The sequence below is a fragment of the Hyaena hyaena genome, unplaced genomic scaffold (assembly GCF_003009895.1).
Source record: "Hyaena hyaena isolate Hyena2069 unplaced genomic scaffold, ASM300989v1 scaffold_67, whole genome shotgun sequence".
Taxonomy (NCBI): Eukaryota; Metazoa; Chordata; class Mammalia; order Carnivora; family Hyaenidae; genus Hyaena; species Hyaena hyaena.
In genome coordinates, this window is record NW_024080699.1 from 4,063,045 (window position 1) to 4,084,786 (window position 21,742).

A 21,742-nucleotide genomic window follows, 5' to 3' on the forward strand; every position below is an offset into this window, starting at 1 on the left:
AGCTGGCAGTCAGCACAGAGCCCGACGCGGGGCTCGAACCCACGAACCACGAGATCATGACCTAAGCGAAAGTCGGACGCTCAACCGACTAAGCCACCCAGGCGCCCCACGCCAGCTCTTTTTGAATCCTCAGAAAACTGTTTGCATGAGCTACTGATTTACCTAGCAAGAAACCAAAACCCTGTTCCTAGCATGTCGTCCTGTTTAGATCGATTATATACTTCCAGATAAAAGGGAGCAGATCTTTTACATCCCCATCTTCTTGTCCTGCACACGGCTGGCACTCAGTAATGCTTGAGGACAGTGACGTAGTGAACAGGATTCTAAAAATCGCCTCGCAGGCTTCTCTTGTGTGTCCTGAAGCACCCGAACTTCTGGAACTATTTCTAAGGCAGCCCAGGCCTCAGGGTGGGGCCCAGGACAGGGAGATCAGGAGTCCAGCTCCCTTCTGCAGCATGTAGGGACCGCCTGAGGCCACCACACGCCTCCCCTAGTCTGGAACCACAAGGTGGCTGGCCACCCGGGAAATTGGATGTACACCTGTGAGTGGTGTGTATCTGCCAAGCTTGCCAGACTCTTTTTCTGGGCAGAACTGTCTTTTATTCTGAAGTGGGAGTTTTGTTTTGTGGGCCATGTTACGCCTCCTTTCATCTATGAAATGGTTGGGTAAATCGGTGGTGGTTGCCCCCTTCAGGCCCACACCTGGCCCAGCCACACCTGGCAAGCCGACCGCCTAATTGCATCATCCTCTACTGATCTGGAAGGTGCTTAGGGGCTTGCACGCTGTGGGATATCTGTAGAGTCCCGTCCCTGTGGTGATTTGGGAGAATACTAGGAAGCAGTGTCTGTCTCTGGGCCTCATTTTTCCCGTCTGAGAAGTGAACTCAGTGATCTGTAGGCTCCCGCTTGGTGTGACACTCAGTGATCCCCGAATACTGGCCAGCAGGCAGCAGAAGCTGGTATCCCAGAGTAACGTCAGAGCTCAGGGGATTGATGCAGCAGCGGAGATGACCTAGCCTTTCTTCCTTCTGGCAGCTGGAAGGGTAGCCCACAGAACATTCTAGAACATATGGGTACACTTCCGTAAGAAGCAAAGACTCAGAAAGCAGACTTCTGGGTCATCACCCTGACCGAGTACCTGGAAGGAAGCGTTTTTTTCACTGCCGTGGGTTTATTTTTGAAAAACCATTTTTGAAAAAAGCTCATGGGTTTTGGAAGCCCACTCTGGAGACAGGCCCCTGGTGTCCCAGGAGAACATGCTGACTGGACGGTGGGTTGGGAAGGTCGCTCTGGAGTGGCATCTCTGAGTGTGACTGGGTGGTGCCCACGCTGGCCATTTTGGGTGGTTGCTGAGGAGACACCGAGGAGATCGCAGGCAGCCTCGTGTTGCGGAGTTTCTGGTAGGAAGGCTGCCTGGTCAGGGTTGAGAGGGGTGATACGCAAGGGAGGGGCTCTCAGCCGGGTAACCCGGGGCCCTCCCCACAGCACACCTGGTGCCACCCTGAGGTAGCCAGCTGGCCCTGTGCCTGGAGGGCCGCAGATGTCACCGTGTGCCTCCCCTGCCCACCCCCCACAGAGCTCTGCAGTGAAACCAGAACCTTCCCACCTGCCAGCGTGGCCTGGAAAGAGAGAAAAGCGAAGGATGGGTACAGAGGAATCCTTCCCTCTGACTCGGTGTCCATGGGGTGGTGAGGAGGGCCTTACGGACTCCATACCTGTGTGGCTGTCAGCCTTAGCCTTTGATAGAAGCATCTGGAAGCCACCATCATGGCCGCCACCTCAGGCTCCCTCCACCTGCCAGTAAGTCCTCTGCTGCCCCAGGCAGATCTTCTGCCGAGGGGGAGGTGAGGGGTGGAGAAGGGAGCCTGAGGAAGCCACCGCAGTGGCTAAAACAACTATGGGGGTCAGGAGCAAGTCTGGTGGTCATCAGGGCGCCTTGCCCCCATCTTGCCAGTAATTCCTGGGAGTTCGTGGGAGGGTGCCCACCCCAATCTGTACTTGTTTGAGAGAAGGAACCAGCCCACTATGAAAAATGTCAGTTCCCTTTTAAAAGAAACAGGCTAGAGAGCGGTTGTGGTCAAGGCCTGTTGTGTCGTGTGCACCGCGGTAGCAGTACACACTCAGGCCACATCCTATGGGCTCGTGGCACCAGCCCCAGGGCCAGGCCCCCCTGCATTCTCCGTCCTGGGACCAGGCAGAGTGACAGTTCCCCCCCAAGCCTGGCTCCACCCACAGACCAGGAGCCCGGGGTGGGGGAGCAGGGGCGGAGGGTGGACATAAGGATTCTGGGAGAGGGAGGCCAGGGTGGGGACCTTTGGAGCCTGACGGTGAAAGCTGCCTTAGAAGGACTATCCTATGCGACACTTCCCCCATGAAGATGGCCCTGACTTCACCACTGACTCTGGGATCTTAGTCAAAGCCAAGAACTTTTCATCCTCTAGTTAGGAGATGGGACTTCAAATGTCAACACCACCCCAACTCCTTGACGAACATTTGATAGGAGATATCAGGACTGATGGAAAGAGAGAGAGGGACGTGGAGAGGGACGGCCCAGGATGAGGAGAGGGGGCCACGACATTAGCAGAGAAGACTTATTCTTCTGCATGGGTTTGCCCGGAGCAAAATTATTCCCCAGGTCAGTAAGTCTGCTTTTTCACCCACCTCTGGAAACCAAAGAAAGAAAGGACTCTACATCTGAAATTCAGAGTCTGATTATCTCTGGCTAAAGGAGCAAGCTACCGAGAAGGAATTCACCAGGGACCTTTCTCCCCAGCCTCCGTGTCTCCAGCTTCCTTAATCTCAGTCAGTGTCAGAAACGGACACTGTAAATTTCTCTAGGGATATTGCAGTTCAAAGCAAGGACTTACCTTTCTTCCAGTGCATCCGATGATGACATTTATTATGCGTGCTCCTTTCTGTTCTTGTCATTTTTGAGAGAGCATCCATCTAAAATATATTCAGGGTTTCTTTTCTCGGCTAGTATCTTCTTTCTTCATCTTTACCCATCTCTCCATTCATCCATCCATCCTCCCATCCATCTGTCCATCCATCCATCCATCCATCCACTCATCCATCCACTCATCTATCCACTCACCCATCCGTCCACCCATCCATTCATCCATTCATTCATCTATCCATCTGTCCATTTACTGAACATTTCTTGAATATCTAGGAGTTTCCAGTTTACCTATTAGGGAAAATAAGAGAAATACACACATAATTAACTCATAGGGCACTGTACAGAAACATACGAACATGCCTATGCTCTAGTACACCTGGCTATGGTAGGCAGGAAAGACTGTCTAGTAGAGGTGGCATCTGGACTGGGTTTTGAAGGATAAGTAAGCTTTTAACAGCTGAATCAGGCATAAGCAGAGAAGGGTATCCCAGATAGGAGAAAAGCACAGAGCAGGAAGGTGAGAAAGGACAAGCTGCGTGTGGGAGTCCTCAAGAGCCTGGTTTGGGGACAGGGAGGAAGAGTTGCGTGTGAGACGAACCTAGAAAGGGAGTTGGGGCCCACTTGGTAACAGGTGGAAGAGTCTGGATTTTGCCATGGTGGCAAAGACCACGAGTCTGTTCCAGAGCTGGGCATCCCTAGGCAAGTCACTGCACTGGAGCCGCCGGGACACCTTTCTTCTTTTTCTCTGCCACGTGGAGCAAGGGGAATCCCTGCCTCACAAGGTTGCTGTTGCCATTGCAAGAGGGGAGGTTGATTCTTAGCTCTTTGGGCTGAGATCAGTTGGGAGCTGTTTCCTGTATGTATCTGGGGTGTGTGTGCATGCATATGCAGGCACTATTGATCGCCCCCAAATTTTTTATATACCTGAAAAAGGTCACACACAGACATACAACAATAGTGCCATTTAAAGCATCAAACACTTTAATCTCTTTGAGGCTACACCCAGTCTAAGTGCGTGTTTACTTAATTTCAGTCTTTGCGTGCAGTTTGGACCTGCATGTATATGTTAATTTGCATTCCTTTTTTTTTTTTTTCACGGAGTATTTCCTATGTGCATTTTTATATGCTGTGCTGTGGACATATGTTACCCATGAATCATCTTTGATGGCCTCATTTTATGATCATTTTAATGGTTGGAGTTGGCACAGACATGTGTCAACTTCTTTCTAATCCGATTGGTTTTAAATGAAGCTCTGGAAAACTTATGGGGGTCTAGGGTTTGAGGACCAATTCCTTGAGACAGATCACCATCCTAGAGTATTTAAACTCAAGAGCGAAGTAGAGCCTGTTGATTGGTCTCTAAATTTTAATTGCATGTAAATTTTAGCAGAACACTGCTAGGTGTGGCCATGTGATGAAGTTCAGGATGGTGAAATATAAGTGAGGAGTGCAGTTTGCTTGGAAATGTCCTTAAAGAGAAGGGGGATGGCTTTCTCTCCTTTCCCCTTTCCTATTGGCTGGAATGCAGATGTGATGGTGGGAGTGGAAGCAGCCATCTTGGACTTTGAGGTGAATTTCAGAATGGAAGCTATATGGTGTGAATCAACAATATATCGTAAGAGTCCTAGACATACTGGAGCATCATCCCAACTCTGGACCATTTCCTCGGACTTTTATACAACAGAGGAATACATCTCTATGTTGATTAAACCACTGGTATTTTCGATTTTCTGATACTTACAAACTTGATCCTAACTAACATAAAAAATTTTCTCTCTTGTCACACAGCACCAGAGTGTGTCAGAAATAATAAGCTGCTTTGCAGGGCTACCTGCAAGTCTTCATTTCCTAGTGGAGGTTGGAAGGAGGAAGAGGAGGAGAGAGAGCAAAGGCGGTTTTGTGTCGACTAGGGCTCTTATTTCAAAGACCAGACTGCAAGCATTTTCTTCATACCGGGTGTTTGCGAGTTTTAGATTTCACCAGAAGCTGCAGACTAGTTATTCTGGAGTGAGGTCTGACTCCCAGATTCTGTGCTTTGACAGGGCTAAATATTGCTGCTCAACGATGTCTCTTCTCTCAGCCTTAGTTTCCCCATCTCTGCTCTAGATGGAGAACTCTTGCAGTTAACCCTCCCCGTGCTGGCCCTCTACAGCCCCTTCTGGGGTCGAGTCTCCTGTCACACAAGCACAAGAAAGGCCGTGTCCAGTCTGAGCAGCGCCTGTGTCCCTGCTGGCTGGCACCATTCGCTCATTCATTCATTCATTCATTCATTGCCTCTTTATTGAGCACTTGCTGGGTACCAGGGTGTGCTGAACACCAGCCTCTGGAGGTCTTGAATGATCTCCTTACCTCTCTGCCTGGCCTTGGGAAAGGTTTGTCCAGAAACGGCCAGGGCTTGACTTCCCCTTTGGAGGAAAGCACAGACTTATTTGGAGCCTGAAAGAGGCTGCTCGGAGCTGCCCTGCGTGGCCCAGGATTGCCCCCTGGGCATGTGGAGCCCTCAGGGCTCCCTGTGTCTGAGAGGTCCCATGTGTGGCCTGGGGACTGAGTGGGGTGGGCTGTCTTGACAGAGTGAGCAAGTGTCCCTGGAAACGGTTTGAAAGACAGTTGGTGGGGGGGGGGGTGTCTTCTTTTTACAGCCAAAGCAGCCCCCCACCCCTGGTTCTAGCATCGCCAGATGTCCAGAGCTCAATTCTGCTCCGGACACCCCCAATCCAGCCGCAGCTTCCAGATGAGTCTGTGGCACAGAGAGGGGAAGTGATTGTCCTGATGCCTCACAGCTGGACCCAGGCTCCTTCCAAGGTTCTGTGAAGGTGCCTAGGCCATTCCTTTGCAGGAGGTATTGGAAATGGCGGGGGGCGGGGGGGGGGGCGGCATATCAGTCTTCACCTGCTGCCTCTCCCTCCAGCCTCTGGAAAGGTGAGCTCTTTCCTGCCTCAGAGACTAAGCATACACACCCCACCTACACCTCCCGCAAAAAGCCTACGAGGCTGTCAAGCCTCTGGGGCTGTCACATACAGTTGTGCAGGCTGTTCACTGCACAGAGGCACTTGGCTGAGAAAGAAACACGTGGGGACTGAAAATTCATTCTCTTGCCGAGCCACGCATGATGTCAAGTGGTGAGGGGGTGGTGAGGGAATTGCCTGCATCCACAGGGAAGAAGGAGTGCCTTTTCCCAATGTACACAGAGGCATCAAACAGACTAGCCGGAGCCCCGGACAGCAGAAGACCCTCAGAGCCTTGCTCTGCATGCCCTTCGCAGGGTACTGTCTGGCCCCACTAGACTGTAAGCTCCTGGGAGCAGAAAGCGTGACCCCTCTTGACAGGGTGTCACCCCCAGCTGAGCACTGTGTGGACTCGTCCTCGCCCTCCCCAGCTTCTGGGGCCCCAGGCAGTCTGTGGGGGCCCTCGGCTTGCAGCTGCCTCACTCCCAGCCTCCGCCTTGTTCGCTACATGGCCCTCTGCCCCCTGTGTGTCTGTCTCTGTGTGTTGTCTTCATATAAGGACACCGGCCGTGCTGGATGCGGGCCCACCCTGCCCCAGGGTGACCTCATCTCAACTCGTGCATCGGCAGCAACCCTCTTTCCAAATAAGGTCGCCTTTTGAGGTGCTGGCAGTTAGGATGTCAAGATATCTTTTTGGGGGGACACGGTGCAACCCATAACAAGCTAAAATTAACTAGAGTAAAATTCACCTTTGTGGGTGTTCATTTCTACTCATTTTGGCAAACATAAGGGTCGTGTAAATGCCACCACGACCAAGATATGGAATATTCTGTCCCCATTCAGAATTCCCCTGTGGCCTTTTGTAGTCACCCTCCCCCCTGCCCCCCAATCCTGGCAGTCACTCATTTCTTCTAGGTCCTTAAGTTCTGCCTTTTTGAGAACATCCCGTGCACACTGCCTCGCGAGTCTGGCTTCTTTCACGTAGCTGAGTGCACGGGAGAGCGGGCCTGGGTCTCATTTGTACGGCTGAGACTCTTTCATCATTTCGGACGCTCCGTAGTTGGAGTGTCCGCCACCCGTATGGAAGCACATTTGGGTCATTTCCAGCTCTTGGCAATTACAAACGGTTGCCCATAGGGTACGGGTTTTGGGTAGGGGACCCCGAGGGCCGGCTCGTGTTCGGGCTGCTGTGCGGAGAAGGATGTAGGGTGGGGGCACCAGTATGTGGGGAGACCAGAAGGAAGCCACCGCAGGGGCCCCGTCGAGCGGCGATGGTGACCTGGACAAGGGACTCAGCAGGGGAGAAGCGGGCCCGCTGGGGGTGTCTAGGAGGTGGAGTGAACGGAGCCAGGCGGTGGACTGGGTGCGCGCCCTGGTAGCAAGGAGGCCTGGCCCCTGCCTCCCCACGGGGGTATAGCTCTTGTAGCTGTACGTGACTATCTGGACATACGGAGCTGACCGACGGAACGTCACCGGGCAATGATTAAGGGTGTAGACCCTGGAGCAAACTGTCAGGGCTCACAGTCTACTCTCTGCCTCAGTTTCCCCATCTGTAACACAGGAGTACTAATAGTTCTGAATGCGTAGAGCTCTTATATTCTGTGAGTTGATACCCGTAAGGAGCTTGAATAGAGTCTGGCACATCCTAGGTGTTCAAGGAACCAGAACCAGGGACGCCTGGCCTTCCCAGTCAGTAGAGCGTGCGGGACTCTGAATCTCAGGCTTATGAGTTTAAGCCCCATGTTGGGCGTGGAGCCTCATTAAAAGAATAAAATAAACTTTAAAAAACAAATTTTAGAAAATAACCCTGAGCCAGGGTCAGCGGGCTTCTGAAGGGCCCACACCGTCACACCTGCTCCACTCATCCCTGTCCGGCAAGCCGGTGTGTGGTACGTCTTGTGGCTCTGTGGCGCCGTCCCAGGTCTGTCCCAACCTGCTATGAGAACCTGAGCTGGCTTCTTCACCTCTCTGGTCATCGCTTCCTCCATTCACACCGCGTGGAGGTACGAAGCCCCACTGTGTGGCAGGCTGTGTGCAGGAAGGCACGTGGCAGCCACACACAGTAGGAACTTCATAAAGACACGCAGGTGACCTGCTCGCGGCCGTCTGTATGGAAGCCCAGGGGAGTGACTTTTGGGGTAGCCCCAGGTTTTGGGGAGCTGGCAGAGGCTCCTCCTATAGGTGCCACAAATATCACCCTCCTGGTTTCCTCCCAGATACATCCTCCGCCTCTGACAGGACCTGACTCACGTAGCCACCCCGCAGCCTCAGCTGGGGGTCCGCAGGGAGAGGGGCTGGGTCCCTGTGCAGCAGCTCCCAAGGTCTGCGGCAGCGCCTTGATCTGCAGACCAGGGTTCACGTCTAGGTCATGGTCGGTGCCGGCCCAACGGAGGACCGCTTACCCCATTACATTACGCACAGATTCCCTACTCGCACATTCTCCTACTTGCTAAAATTATTTATAGCCCCCCAGCTCATAGCCCCTCAGAAGTCATTTGCAGACGTGCTCGGTGGGAAATTGGGATCTTCTGACACGTGCGTTCCCACCTGAGGCCAGAAAGGGCGAGATACACCCCGCCTTCCTGTTTGAGCTCTTGCCCTTCAAGCAAGGGTCCTCGGTGGAGTCTGGTTCGCGCCGTGTTCTTTGCATTTGTGTGCGTTTTGTTGGTGATTTCACCACTGAAAATGTCCCCCGACCATAGAACCAAACGCTGCAACGTTCTTGCAAGAAAATGCGTGTGTTAAAGATGCTTTATTCAGGCAAGTTAGGTGTGCTGTCAGCTGTGAATGTGATACTCATGCATCAAGAATATATATTAAGTAGACTGTCTTTAAAAAGAAATGCACACGGGGCACCTGGGTGGCTCAGTCAGTTAAGCCTCCGACTCTTGATCTCCGCTCAGGTCACGATCTCCTGCTTTGTGTGATTGAGCTGCACACAGGGCTGCGTGCTGACAGCTCGGAGCCTGCTTGGGATTCTCTCTCTCTCTCTCTCTCTCTCTCTCTCTCTCACTCACTTTCGCTCTTTCTCTCTGTCCCTCCCCTGCTCATGCTTTCTCTCTCCCTCTCTCTCTCTCTCTCAAAATAAAAAGGTAAACATTTTTTTTTCATGCACATAGGGAAGGTTATGTATATTCAGGTGACAAAAATGTGACCAGCTGGGCTCACAGGAACGTCACCCTGTGTTTCCCCTGGACGCGGTGGTTCAGCATTCGCTAACTCAGTCGGTGCTCACGGTGACTTTACAGAACAGAACAACCACAAGAAAATGAGAACCGGTTGTATCTACATCGTGTAGAGGCATCGGCCCCAAGTCTCTGCACGGCCTGTGCTCCTTCCACCAGCAGTGCGTTCCTGCAGACTCACGAGTGGCCGTTTTACGTGCGGTCTCTCTGTACAAGCACAGGTCCTTGGGATGGGCGCTCTCCCGTGGTCCTCTCCCTTCAGTGAAATTCAAGACTTGGAAAGTTTCCAGGAAGGGGAGCGGGCAGTGCTAATATTTCGTATTCTGTGATTCTAATAGGAGAATCTTTACAGGGAACACCGTATCAGTCAAGGCAGATCAAAAGCAAGGATTCTCAGGGCGCCTGGGTGGCTCAGTCAGTTAAGTGTCTGACTTCGGCTCAGACTATGATCTCATGGTTCATGAGTTCGAGCCCCGCATCAGGCTCTGTACAGACAGCTCAGAGCCTGGAGCCTGCTTCAGATTCTATGTCTCCCTCGCTCTCTCTGCCTCTCCCCTGCTTGTGCTCTGTCTCTGTCTTTCAAAAATAAATGTTATAAAAAAATTTTTTTGAAGAGTGAGGATTCTCAGCATTCATCAGTGTGTCGCTAATAGTGTCAGCAGTTATGCCTTGAGGGTTTACTCTGAACAACCCTAAAGAGCTCTTTCTAGTTAATTGTCACAGCCCCATGAGGCTGGGGGTGCAGAGCCCAGCTCACAGGCAAGGAAACTGAGGCACAACAAGTCATTCGATCGGAGCTCTCAGCAAATCAGTGGAAGAGCCTGGACATGGATCCAGCTTTGTCTGAGTCCAGAGCCACTGCTCTGAGCCCCTGAACTCCCTGCACCCCAAGTTCTAGGATCCTGCTGCCAAGTGAGCCTGCACCCTGGGAGAGCACTGCCGGACCCTCCCCAGCCTTCTAAGCCCCTCTGGCAGGATGCGGTGACCTCCCAGCCCCCCTCCCTGATTTAGCCCTGTACGGATGGGCCAGGGAGGAAGCGAGAGGTGCAGAAAGGCACACCTGGTCTCACCTGCCAGTGTCTCCCTTCATCCTCGGGCAGAGTCCCGCCCTATAACCCCGGGCCCTGGAGTTACAGGGAGATGGGTTAGCCTGGGTGGGTTGGAGCGCCCCCGCCATGCCCCGGGACTGCTCCTCACAGCTCCTGGCTCTGTCCACCCCTCTGCCCCCCGCACCCCCCGGAGTTCGTGAGCCTGTGTCCTTGGCTTCCTCCAGCCTCCCGCTCTTGCAAACTCACCACCAGTGACTTCCCTTATGCTGAGTCGTCAGGGACTGTGCACCCTGTACAGTCTGATGGGGACAGAGGGACATGGCCGGTAGCAGGGAACAAATGCAGCCCGAAAGCATGGGATTTCAAGCAGGGAGAGGGGCATCCCTTCTGCTTTTCGAGATGGGCCTGGGCCCAGGAGGAGGCAGGTGCCAAGAAACATCAGGACTGGTTAGGCTGGGCCGCTCACACGATTCGTTTATGCCCCAGCAGAGGAAATGTGGTCACAACTGTTGGGTGGGTTGCAGGGTGACTCAGTGTCACCAGAGGGAACGTGACGCTGCAGTAGTTTCCTGCAAGGTGCTGCCAGGGCGGGCCGTCCGCAGCCTGGGTCCCCGCACCCCTGATGGTGCCCGCGGGCAGGCAGCCGTCGGGAATCAGCGTCGCGCTGGGCCCGGGAGCCCTGGGCCGGCTCCGGGCCTGACCCCGCCCCCAGTTTAGAAACAGGGGTTCGCTTTGTCAGAGCACGTCCCCACACCTTCCCCTGAAGTAGGAGTGGGGCGGGGGGAGCATTCTTCCACTTCCTTCACTGCTGGGAGAGCCGAGGTCCAGAGAAGGAGGGAGACCCGTCCAAGGACACACGCTAGTGGCTAGAAGAGACCCCGGCCCTCCTTCCAGGACAGAGCATTTTCTGCACCACTCAGCTGTCCTGGGTGAGTAATGTCAGCAGTGACATTTATTCATGACCCGGCGTCCAGCTCCGCACACAGTGGTCTGTCTTGTCCTCACAGTGCACCACAGGGTCGGGGCTGTGCTCAGCCTCATTTTACAGACCTTGGAAGGCCGGGCTCAGAGCAGAATTTGGGCAGGACCCCGGAGGCCAAGGGCGAGGGGAAAAGGAATCCCAGCAGAGATCCAGCAGGGGAGGCCTGAGTAAGGGCACAGAGGCCCCTTGTCTCTCTTGGGTGAGTCATGCCCGCCACAGGCTGCTGTCCCACCCCCCCCAGCCGGACCCCTTGTGGCTCCTTCCTCAGCCCAGTGTCAGGTGGGGGAAGGGAGCACTTTGCTCTCCTTCCCTTTTCCCCCGGATGGTGGGAAACCGCTGAGTAAGTGGCAGGCAGGGCCAGAGGCCAGGGCCACCGGGGGCCACGTGGGTGACCACGTGCTGTGGGGGCTCCTGAAGGAAAGGAGGCCGGTGGCGGGGGCAACGGACACACCTCCCCAGAGCCCTGTGAGCCCTATTTTCCGAGCCAGACCCACCCCTGGGAGGGGCAAGGCAGCAGAAGGATGGGCGTGGCCTCTGGGAACTTTGTGGAAACTTTGGGAAGGTGGGGGCGGGTGGCTGGGATCCGTGTGCAAAGCCAGACCTGCAGCCAGCCTCCTGAGAGAAGGGGCCCTTACACACCGGAGCAGGTCACGGGTGAGACCCAGGGCAGACTCCACCCTCGAAAAGCTTTTTTTTTTTTTTAATGTTTCTTATTTATTTCTGAGAGAGAGAGAGAGACAGCGTGAGCAGGGGCGGGTCAGAGAGAGAGGGAGACACAGAATGTGAAGCAGGCTCCAGGCTCTGAGCCCTCAGCACAGAGCCCAACGTGGGGTTCAAACCCACGAACTGTAAGATCATGACCTGAGCTGAAGTCGGACACTTAACCAACTGAGCCACCCAGGCGCCCCTTGAAAAGCTTTCTGAACAGAGTAATGGCTCATGGTAATAACGCTCGAAGTGCATGTAATTTTCCTTTTTGTCTTTCTTTCTTCTCTCTAGTTCAGAACACCCCACCACCACCACCAGGTAGTACGTGAGTTCACATGCACGGAAAAGATTTAAACGATGCAAAAGTCTAGACCCCTGTTGTCTGATACATTGGCCTCTGGCTACCTATAGCTGTTCTACAAATTAAGTTACTTCAAAGAAAGTAATGGACACGGTGACCATAGTTCAAGTGCCCCGTAGCCATAGGCACTAATGGTGACCACCTGCTAGGGCAGATATAGGACATTTCATCACCGCACATGGTTCTTGGGACAGCAGCTACCAGACCGCAAGCTGGGAAGTCCGTACCGGCTGAAAAATAGAGCTTTTGGAATCGGTTTGGGTTTTTTGGACTTGTTTTGTATTACATAGGTCTGAGTGTCCACCTTTCCTCGTACATAATTCCATCCGATCTGCCCAGCTACTTGGTCCTGTGGGTGTGAGAATGATGTCTCCCATTTTTCTACAGATGAGGAAACTGAGGCTCAGAGAAAGTAAGAGGACGGTGGCTGAGGCGCAGCTAGGCGGGGGCCGCGGTGACCTCTCCAAATCCGTGCACGCAGCACTTCACTGTATGTGACGGGGAGACTCAGAGGAGCGGGCGGATCTTCTGGGAAGACTAGCTTGTAGGCATCCATTCTTCCATTTTCACTGTTTCCCCTGAAATGTTCACCTGTTATTTTCTGGTTTTCATAATAATCCACACTCAGTGTAAACGTTTGCAATATACAGGAAAGGGTAAAGAGGGAGAAAGAAATCCCTTCATCTCAGGATTAACAACCACTGTTGGGCCAGTTTATATTTGCGCCGACAGAGCAGGAGGGCCCGGGGTCTCCCATGCTAGCCACCCTTACTGCCTCTTGGAGTTGTAATCCAGGTTTCTGGATTCCTCATGCTGTCCAGAATCTTTTCCTATGCTTCTTGGCCACTGAGATATCCTCTGTGTGAAGTTCAAGCCTCCTTTTTTTTTCTTATTGTTTATTTATTTTTGAGAGACCCAGAGAGACAAAGCACAAGCAGGGGAGGGGCAGAGAGAGAGGGAGACCCAGATTCAGAAGCAGGCTCCGAGCTGTCAGCACAGAGCCCGACGCAGGGCTCAAACCCACAGACTGTGGAGTCACGATCTGAGCCGAAGTTGGATGCTCAACCAACTGAGCCACCCAGGCGCCCCTTGCCCATAGTTCTATTTGCTTCTTTAGGTCTTGTCTTTTCCTTACAGATGTGCAGAAGTTCTGGGCATAATCTGGTTATCAGCCCCTTGTTGGTTATGTGAGTTAAAGGGATCTTCTCCCCGCCAGGGCTGGACTTTACTCTCTTAACGGTGTTTTGATGAACAGAGAGTCTTCACTGTAATGCAGTCAAGTGTATCAGTTTATTTAAGGTTGCAGGTGTGTGTGTGTGTGTGTGTGTGTGTGTGTGTGTGTGTGCGTGCACCCGCACATGCACGCACGCACGTGCTGGTTAGAAGTGTCTCTCTTCCATCAGATTATGAAGACGTTCTTTAATTTCTTCTAGAAGCTTTTTGTTTTGCTTTCCACATCTAGGTCAGGGCAGAGTCTTCCTGGACCTGATGTTGGTATGTGCTGTGAAGAAGGGTCAAGTTTCCTTTTTCTCCCCACACGGATACCCAGTAGTCTCGGCACATTCTGTTGCAAAGACTGCCCTGTCCTGAGCGTCCTGCTGTGGCCATACATACATCAAGGAACTGTGTGTGTGTGTCGGTCTGTGTCGGGACTATTCTAGTCCACTGACTTACATGTCTGTCCCCGCATCAGTACCACACCATCCTAACCACTGTACAGTGATCGATTTTTTTATTTTCTTAATGTTTGTTTATTTTTGAGAGAGAACAAGACAGAGTGTGAGCAGGGGAAGGGCAGAGAGGGAGAAGGAGACACAGAATTTGAAGCAGGCTCCAGGCTCCGAGCTGTCGGCACAGAGCCTGATGCGGGGCCACGCCATCATGACCTGAGCAGAAGTCAGATGCTCAACTGACTGAGCCACCCAGGGGCCCCAGTCACCGTAGCTTTATAATCGGTCTGGGCACCCAGCAAACGAAATCCTACCCCTGTTCTCCAAGTGTGTCAGGGATAACCTTGGCCCTTCACTCCTCTGTGTGCCTTTTCATGGAACACCTTTGGGAATCCAGCTGGGATTGCACTGATGCTGCAAATCCGTCTGTGTAGAATTCATACCTTGACACTCCACGGACCGGATCTGTCTTTCCATCTCTTTATTCTCTTCCTGTATGTTTATACTGTTCAATGTTTCATCTTACATCCTAAGCAGGAACCTGGAGAGAATGGCAGAGTGGTTCAGAACATTGACCGTGCACTCAGAGACCAGCAGAGTTCAAATCCCAGCCCTGCCACTTACTAATTCCATAGCCTTAGTGAGCTGCTTAACTTCTGTGCCTCAGTTTCCCCCTCTGTAAGATGGGAATGATAACCGGAGTTATCTTACAGGGTTGTTTTAAAGGATTAATGTAATTAATAGAGAGCAATGCCTGGTGCACAGAAATCGATGGAAACGTTATTAATTTATTTCTGAGTGTGTAATACATTCACAGGATTCAAAGTAAAACTGTACATTTAGGGGCGCCTGGGTGGCTCAGTGAGTTAAGCATCTAACTCTTGGTTTCTGCTCAGGTCATGATGTCATAGTTCGTGAGATGGAGCCCTCCTTCACTGATGGTTTGGGGCCTGCTTGGGATTCTCTCTCCCTGTCTCTCTGCCCCTCCCCTGCTCAAGCACTCTCTCTCTCTCAAAATAAACATTTAAATATATATATTTGTTCAGCTAGTGATTAGTTTCTTATATCTTCTTCCAACATCTTTTTCCAAATACAAATAATCTTTTTTTTTCCCCAACCAGGGAACACAGTATACATACTGTTCTGTAATTTGTTGTTGTCATATGACACATATCCGGAAGCCTTTCCATATCAGTGCACAGAGGGCTTCTTCATTCTTTTTGTAGCAGTTGCCTGGTCCCCGTTTATTTACCCAGCCCCCTTCCGATGGACTTAGATTGTTTCCAGTCTCTTCCATGGCCGGCAATGCTGCAGTGAACCCAACAAGTACATTTGTCTGTTTACCATTTTTCACATGTGCAACTGTATCTTTATAGATATACAACTCCAAGGTTTGTATTAGATTGAATATCTAAAATTGCTTTCTTTGTAGATGAAAAATAATTGGATGTTGCCAATTTCATATGGTACTAATCTTTCCTCAGTCTTCCAAGCATTTAAAAAAATTTCATTGAGCACCTATTCTGTGCTGAGCCAAGGTGCACAGCATAGGTACAACCAACAGCAGAGTGCGGGGGGCAGTTGGGCAGTGACCAAAGGCATTGTTCACCATTTGATGCTCCTTGACATCTGTCAGTCACCTTGCAGTAAACATCTTTGTCCGTGAGCTTTATCTCCCTTCTGAAATATCTTTGGGAGATAGATTCTAGAAGGGAAATGACCTACATGTGCCATTGGAACCAAAACAAGAAAGCAGGCGTTCTCTAGATCTGCTTGTACAGGACCCAGCTCAGTTCAACATCTGAAATCCTCTTGATGAGAACTTTCCTTTTTCAGAGTTACAAATTATTTTTGGAATGGGTGATAGAGTCACATGATGTGAATTCAAAAGGTGCAGGAAGGGATATGGTGAGAGGCCTCCCTCCCACCCCTGTCCCCGGCCTCCCCGGCCCCCACCAGGGGCGGCCCTTGATCCCTCTCCTGTGCGGCTTTGCAGAGGCGGCCTCAGCCCATCTCAACATCCAGGTGTCACAGCTACACACGGGCTGCCCACTGCCCTCGGTGACCTGGGTTCTTGTGTCCTGCATATCCAGCTTCAGTCTCAGGCAGGAAGTCTGTCCCCAAGATGCTCTCTTTTCCAGTAGCGATCCTCATGTTCAGTGAAGTTTCTGAGGATTTGGTGGGGGGCGGGGAAGGAGGAAAATGTCAGCTGCTTTTTCTATGTATGATTGCTTTTGTAATTATTATTATGACAAGTCTAGAATTTTGTCTGGTCCACAGTAGGTGCTCAATAAATACTCATTGGATAACTGAATGGTTGAGAATAGCATCGTTGATGCTTGCTGTATGCAGGGCAGTATCCTGAACTCTTTACAGAATCCCATAAGGTAGTAATGCTCATATCTCCCATTTTTCTTGCTTTTTATTTTTTTTTAACGTTTATTTTATTTTTGAGAGACAGAGAGAGACAGAGTACAAGCTGGGGAGGGACAGAGAGGGAGACACAGAATCTGAAGCAGGCTCCAGGCTCTGAGCTGTCAGCACAGAGCCTGACCCACGAACCATGAGATCATGACCTGAGCCAAAGTCAGACACTTAACCGACGGAGCCACCCAGGCGCTCCTCATATCTCCCATCTTAACTGTAAGGAAAGTGAGGCAGAGAGACCTTTGGTCAAGGTCACTGGGCTGGGATTCTAATCCAGGCTCTCATGTTCCCGAGCTCATGCTTAAACCACAAATCAGCACACCCCTTGCCATCACTCAGAGCCTAATTGCGCATAGCACGGGGGGGGGGGGGGGGCAGGAATTGGCATTATCATCTGTGAGCTGGGCCCCGAGGGCAGTGGGCAGTCTTAGCCTAGGACTGGTGTGTGGGCAGGCTGTCAGCAGGGCCGGCGGGCTGAGTCAGGTAAGGCTGGGTCACGGGGCTGGCTGGGACAGGGAAAGAGGCTGCGACCTGTGAGCCAGAGGAAGTTACCACCCTCTAGCGGGGTGCAGGAACTTGACCCAGGTTCCTAGGAGACTGTGAGTGTCCACAGCTCTCAAGAGCACAGATTGGCCAGGGCCAAAGGCCATGCAGAGAGAAGCTGTGAGCCAGCAGTCAGAGCTTCTAAGAAATGGGACCTGGGGGCAGACCCTGCACGGCGGGAGCAGCCACCAGGGCTCAGAGCTGAAGCCTGGTGCCTCCTACGGGCCGGAGCAGCTCCGTCTAAGCTGGTGGAGCCCCTGTGGGTCAGCAGAGGACCCAGCAGACAGCCTGGGAGGCAGGGCTGGGAGCTGGCCCGGGGCCTGACACATGCCAAGCAACAGAGGCCGGCAGCACACACAGGTGTGGAAAGTTTGAAGGCCTTTGACCTGCTAGACCCCTTGATGTGGGCTGTGACGTGCGAACTGAGACAGCCTGACCCGTTCTCAGCACTTCCGGGGTCCGGAAGACCTGCTTAAGCTGACTTCCCCTCTGAGAGGCTGTGGGCAGGGGCCCACAGCACCGCATCCCAGGTTCCCTGAGGCTAACCCACAGACTGGGGGAGGGGGGCTGGGGGGGCTTAAGCTGCACCCTGTGTCCCCCTGCATCACAGAAGGGCTTTTGATTTCAGGGTGGAGAGAAAGCCAGGGAACTTTCTCACAACATGATTTTCCAGCACTGTCCTCGGAGCCCCCAAGCATCACTGGGAACCCGCCAGGGCCTCATGAAGTTATTTAGCCTGTGAAACGGGGCTGTGCGTTTTGCACATTATATGCGTGAGACATTCTGCTTCTGAGACTGGCCACTCCCCTTCCATCCCCATGTGACGGCCACGGTCAGCCTGGAGCTGCGTTTTTGGTCCCATATGCACCCAAGGCTGGGTCAGAGGTGGAATCAGGCAGCGGCTGGGACTCAGCTTCCACACGTCGAGGAAAAAGCATCTGGCAGAAAGGAAGCCAAAGAGAAGCTGGGCTGGCCGCCTGCCTGTCCTCAGGCTGTCTGTGGGGGCCCAGCCAGCCGGGCTAGGAAGAGAAGCCTTTAGGTGGCATCCCGCCAAGGGTCAGTCGAGTCCAGAACCGTGGAATTCACAGGGCTGAAGGAACCTTAGTCCCTGGTCGGATCCGTGTCGGTCCATGCAAAGCCCGGCTGCTGTTAGGACAGAGCCCGTGGCGACATCACGGCCGGTCCGAGCATTCTTTCTCTGCTGCGCCTTCAGCATGACTGTCTATGCAGCGGCTACCGATCACATGCCCATTCAGTCTGCTTGCCATCCCAGATCTACTTCAGCCTTCTCATTTTACTGAAGAGGCCGTGGAACGTAGAGAGCGGAAGTGAGTTACCCAGGCTCACATAGGGAACAATAGAATAAGACTGTGGTCTGCTGACTCTGAGCTCAGTGCCGCCGCCTGTATATCATACCTGTCCTCCCGATGAATACGGCATTTGTCACACCACTACTCATCTCATAAATCTGTCATTTTCCTCCATTTCCACAAGGGGATCCCAACCTCAGAAAGCACAAGTTTCCCACCGTTTTCCCAGGGTGTTGCATATGTATCGGGTAGAAAATCTAGATAGGGGTAGAGTATCTAGGTGTGAGAAGTGATGGTGATGCTTCTTTCTTTGCTGCTGTGGGCATACCTGGGGAACAATTTCCCTGTTCGAGACTCTACATTTCAAAAATACAAAGACAGAGGATACCCAGCATCTTCAGAAGGATGGTGAAACAATCTGATTGGGGAGCTCAAAACCACTCTGTAATTTACATTCAGTTGATTTTCAACAAGGGTGCCATGGGGGTGCCTGGGTGGCTCATTTGGTTAAGCGTCTGACTTCGACTCAGGTATACGGTGCGCTCTTGGTTCCCGTGATTCACCGCTTACATACAACCTCCAGTGCTCATCTCAGCAAGTGCCCTCCTCAATGCCCATCACCCATTTTCTCCTCGCCCCCCACCCCTCCATGAACCTTCAGTTTGTTCTCTGTATTTAAGAGTCTCTTATGGTTCACCTCCTTCCCTCTCTGTTTGTAACTATTTTTCCCCTTTCCTTCCCCCATGGTCTTCTCTTAAGTTTCTCAAGTTCCACATATGAGTGAAAACATTTATCTGTCTTTCTCTGCCTGACTTCTTTCACTTAGCATAATTCCCTCCAGTTCCATCCACGTTGCTGCAGATGGCAGGATTTCATTATTTCTCATTTCCAAGTAGTATTCCATTGTGTATATAAACCACATCTTCCTCATCCATTTGCCAGTTGATGGACATTTAGGCTCTTTCCATAATTCAGCTATTGTTGAAAGTGCTGCTATAAACATTGGGGTACCTGTGCCCCTAGGAATCAATAAGGAGTGCACATATCTTGATGAGCACTGAGCGATGTATGGAATTGTTGAATCGCTATTTTGTCCGCCTGAAACTAATACACCACTATGTTAACTACACTGGAATTTATATATATATATTTATGTGTATATATATATATATTTATGTATATATATGTATATATATGTGTATATATATTTATGTATATATATGTATATATATTTATGTATATATATGTATATATATTTATGTATATATATATATACATGCAAGTGAAAGAAACCAGACACAAAAGACCACATACTGTCTGATTCCGTATATGATATATCCAGGAAGCCAATCTATAAAGACAGAAATAGAAAGTAGATTAGTGGTTGCACTGGCTGGGGTGTTGGAAGGAAGTCATGACTGCCTGTGGGTATGGGATTCCTTCTGGGCTGGTGGAAATGTACCAGTTGTACTGAGAGCTGCACAATTCTGTGAGTATACCCAAAATCGTTGAATTGTATATGTTAAAACCTTATTAAAAAACAAATCACTTCACATGCAAATTCAGGGAGACGGGGTATGTAAAACACCGAGCGTAGGGCCAACAGGGAAACATCTGGTATGTGTTTGCTCTGGGTGGCCCTGTGGAAGAGTAGGGTGGTTCATCCTAGAGAAGGGAAGACCTGGGGCGGGGGGTAGGGGTGCCAGCCATCTTCATATACCTGAAGGGTTCTGCGGGGGCGAGGTGAGTCGTCCCGAAGGCCCTCTCAAGTACAGAGAAAGCAACAAGAGGGAAAACTTCAATCTCAATGGAAATTGAGAATTGCTTCTCCCAGTGGGTTGCCCAGTGAGGTAGTGAGCTCCCTGTCACTAGAGGTCATCAAACAGATACAACAAGTACATATTGGGACGCTGCAGAGAGGACCTCGGTGTTAAGGAAACCCCTGAGGTGGAGGCAGCGGCTCGGAAGCTCACAGAGGCCTGTGGTGACTGTTCAGGAACTTTGTGAGCTGCTTGTTAAACGGTTGATGGCTTGTTATCAGCAATGACGGCGGTGTTTACACTGTGGAAGTCAGGGGTCACTGTACATCTGGACGTCTCCATGAACTGTCCCCAAACGCCCCATCCCCTCTCATACTTACCACCTGTTAGGTGTCAGCTGTGGCTGGCTTCCTGCCGTATGCTGTCCCACGTGATCCTCGGACAATCTTCAGGGAGGTGGCCTAGGCTCCCTGATTACGGTGCGGGGTGGGGGCACTGAAACCCAGCAGGGTGGAGTGGCTGGGCTTTCATCACCCAGGGGCCTCTAGGGTGTATCTCCAGCTGGTGGCTGCTGCTCCCGGCCTAAGTCCTGTGGCTGCCAGAGAACTAGTGACTTTGCGGCAGTTTTCAGAGGATTTCCCCAGAAGCCCCCTGGGCTTGATTCTTTGGATGAACTGGTGAACCACCCCCCTCCCCCCAGGCTGGCTTATCTTCATTGCCTTTCGGCATAGCCCTCAGGCTCCAGAACTGACTTCACAACACCAAAAGAAGAAACGAAAAAGAAAAAGAGCCCGAGTGTCCTGTAGACATTGAGCCGAGTGTCCTGTAGACATTGAGCCGCAGAAGGAATAATAGGCTTAGTCGCCTGGGGATCTCCCATCCTGTATCTCCCCAGCGTGTGACACACGCTGGGACCGTGGGGGAAGGTGTGTGGGTGTTTTGTTTGCTTCTTAATTAAATATTTCAAGCACGCAGAAATCTAGGGAGAAACACAGCAATGTCCCTAGTACCCGTAATTCGGTTTTGTGAAATCCTTGTCATTTTGCCTGATTGCTTCAGAGCTCCTAAAAACTAAGTCATGGTTCCAGAGCTTCAGTGGCTCCAGAGCTGGCCGCAGCCTCCTGCAGACCCCTCCCCACCCTGCTTTCTTCTTCTTCTCTTCTTCTCCCCTCAGCTGTACCCGGTGTCCCAAATTGGGTGTGTCTGCATCTACCAACAGGAGGCAGAACTGTCGTGTGTGTGTGTGTGTGTGTGTGTGTGTGTGTGTGTGTATGTGTGTGTGTGTGTGTGTTTACACCTTGTTTTCCTTGCTTTGGTAATGTGCGTATTTCACTTAACATCAGGTTTGCGTGACTTGAAAACTTGTCCTTTGAACATAATTTCAGACTCCCAGAAAAGTTGCGGGAATAGCACAGTGAATTCCTGTATGTACCGCGTTCTTCACTGAGATCCAGCAGTTAACATTTTGTCACATCCACTCGTTCTAAGCTGCAGACACTGTGCCTCTTTACCCCCGTGTACCTGAGTAGGTGTTTCCCAAACACAAGGGCATTTTCTTACCTAACCTCAGCAACAAGGACTAAAAATCAGGACATTAGCAGGGTCTTGAGATTTAAGTGTGTCGCATTGCTTCCTGCCTTTTAGCAGCTGTGTGCTGGTCCAGGGTGGACGAGTCACAACTTATGGACCGTTCTCTTAGGGATGGCTTTTGGTCGTTCCCCTGTCTGATCACCGCAGCCAGCCATCTTCATCGGCCCCTTGTGCCCATGTGCCCCCTGGGAGGGGGTACTGAGCCTGGGCTACGGCATCTCCGTCTGTCTTAGATTTTGACAATCGTTTTCAGAGCAGGTGCACCTGCCTTCGTTCTCGGTGGTGCTTTACCCTCTTAGTGCTCCAGGGGCTT

At 51.7% G+C, this 21,742-nt stretch overlaps 1 protein-coding gene across 3 annotated transcripts in view; it reads left to right on the forward strand.

The window, feature by feature from the left end:
• The window catches only part of RIN3 (Ras and Rab interactor 3), a 119,578-nt gene that overhangs the window by 6,526 nt on the left and 91,310 nt on the right, over window positions 1-21,742 (forward strand). Inside the window, exon 1 of one of the 3 annotated variants that reach the window (XM_039232505.1) lies at window positions 12,651-12,673. The exons of the other annotated variants lie outside the window; for them this stretch is intronic. The gene's annotated coding sequence lies outside the window, so the exon portion shown is untranslated. Of the gene's footprint in view, window positions 1-12,650; window positions 12,674-21,742 lie in introns of those variants that run through there. 3 annotated transcript variants of the gene reach the window in all.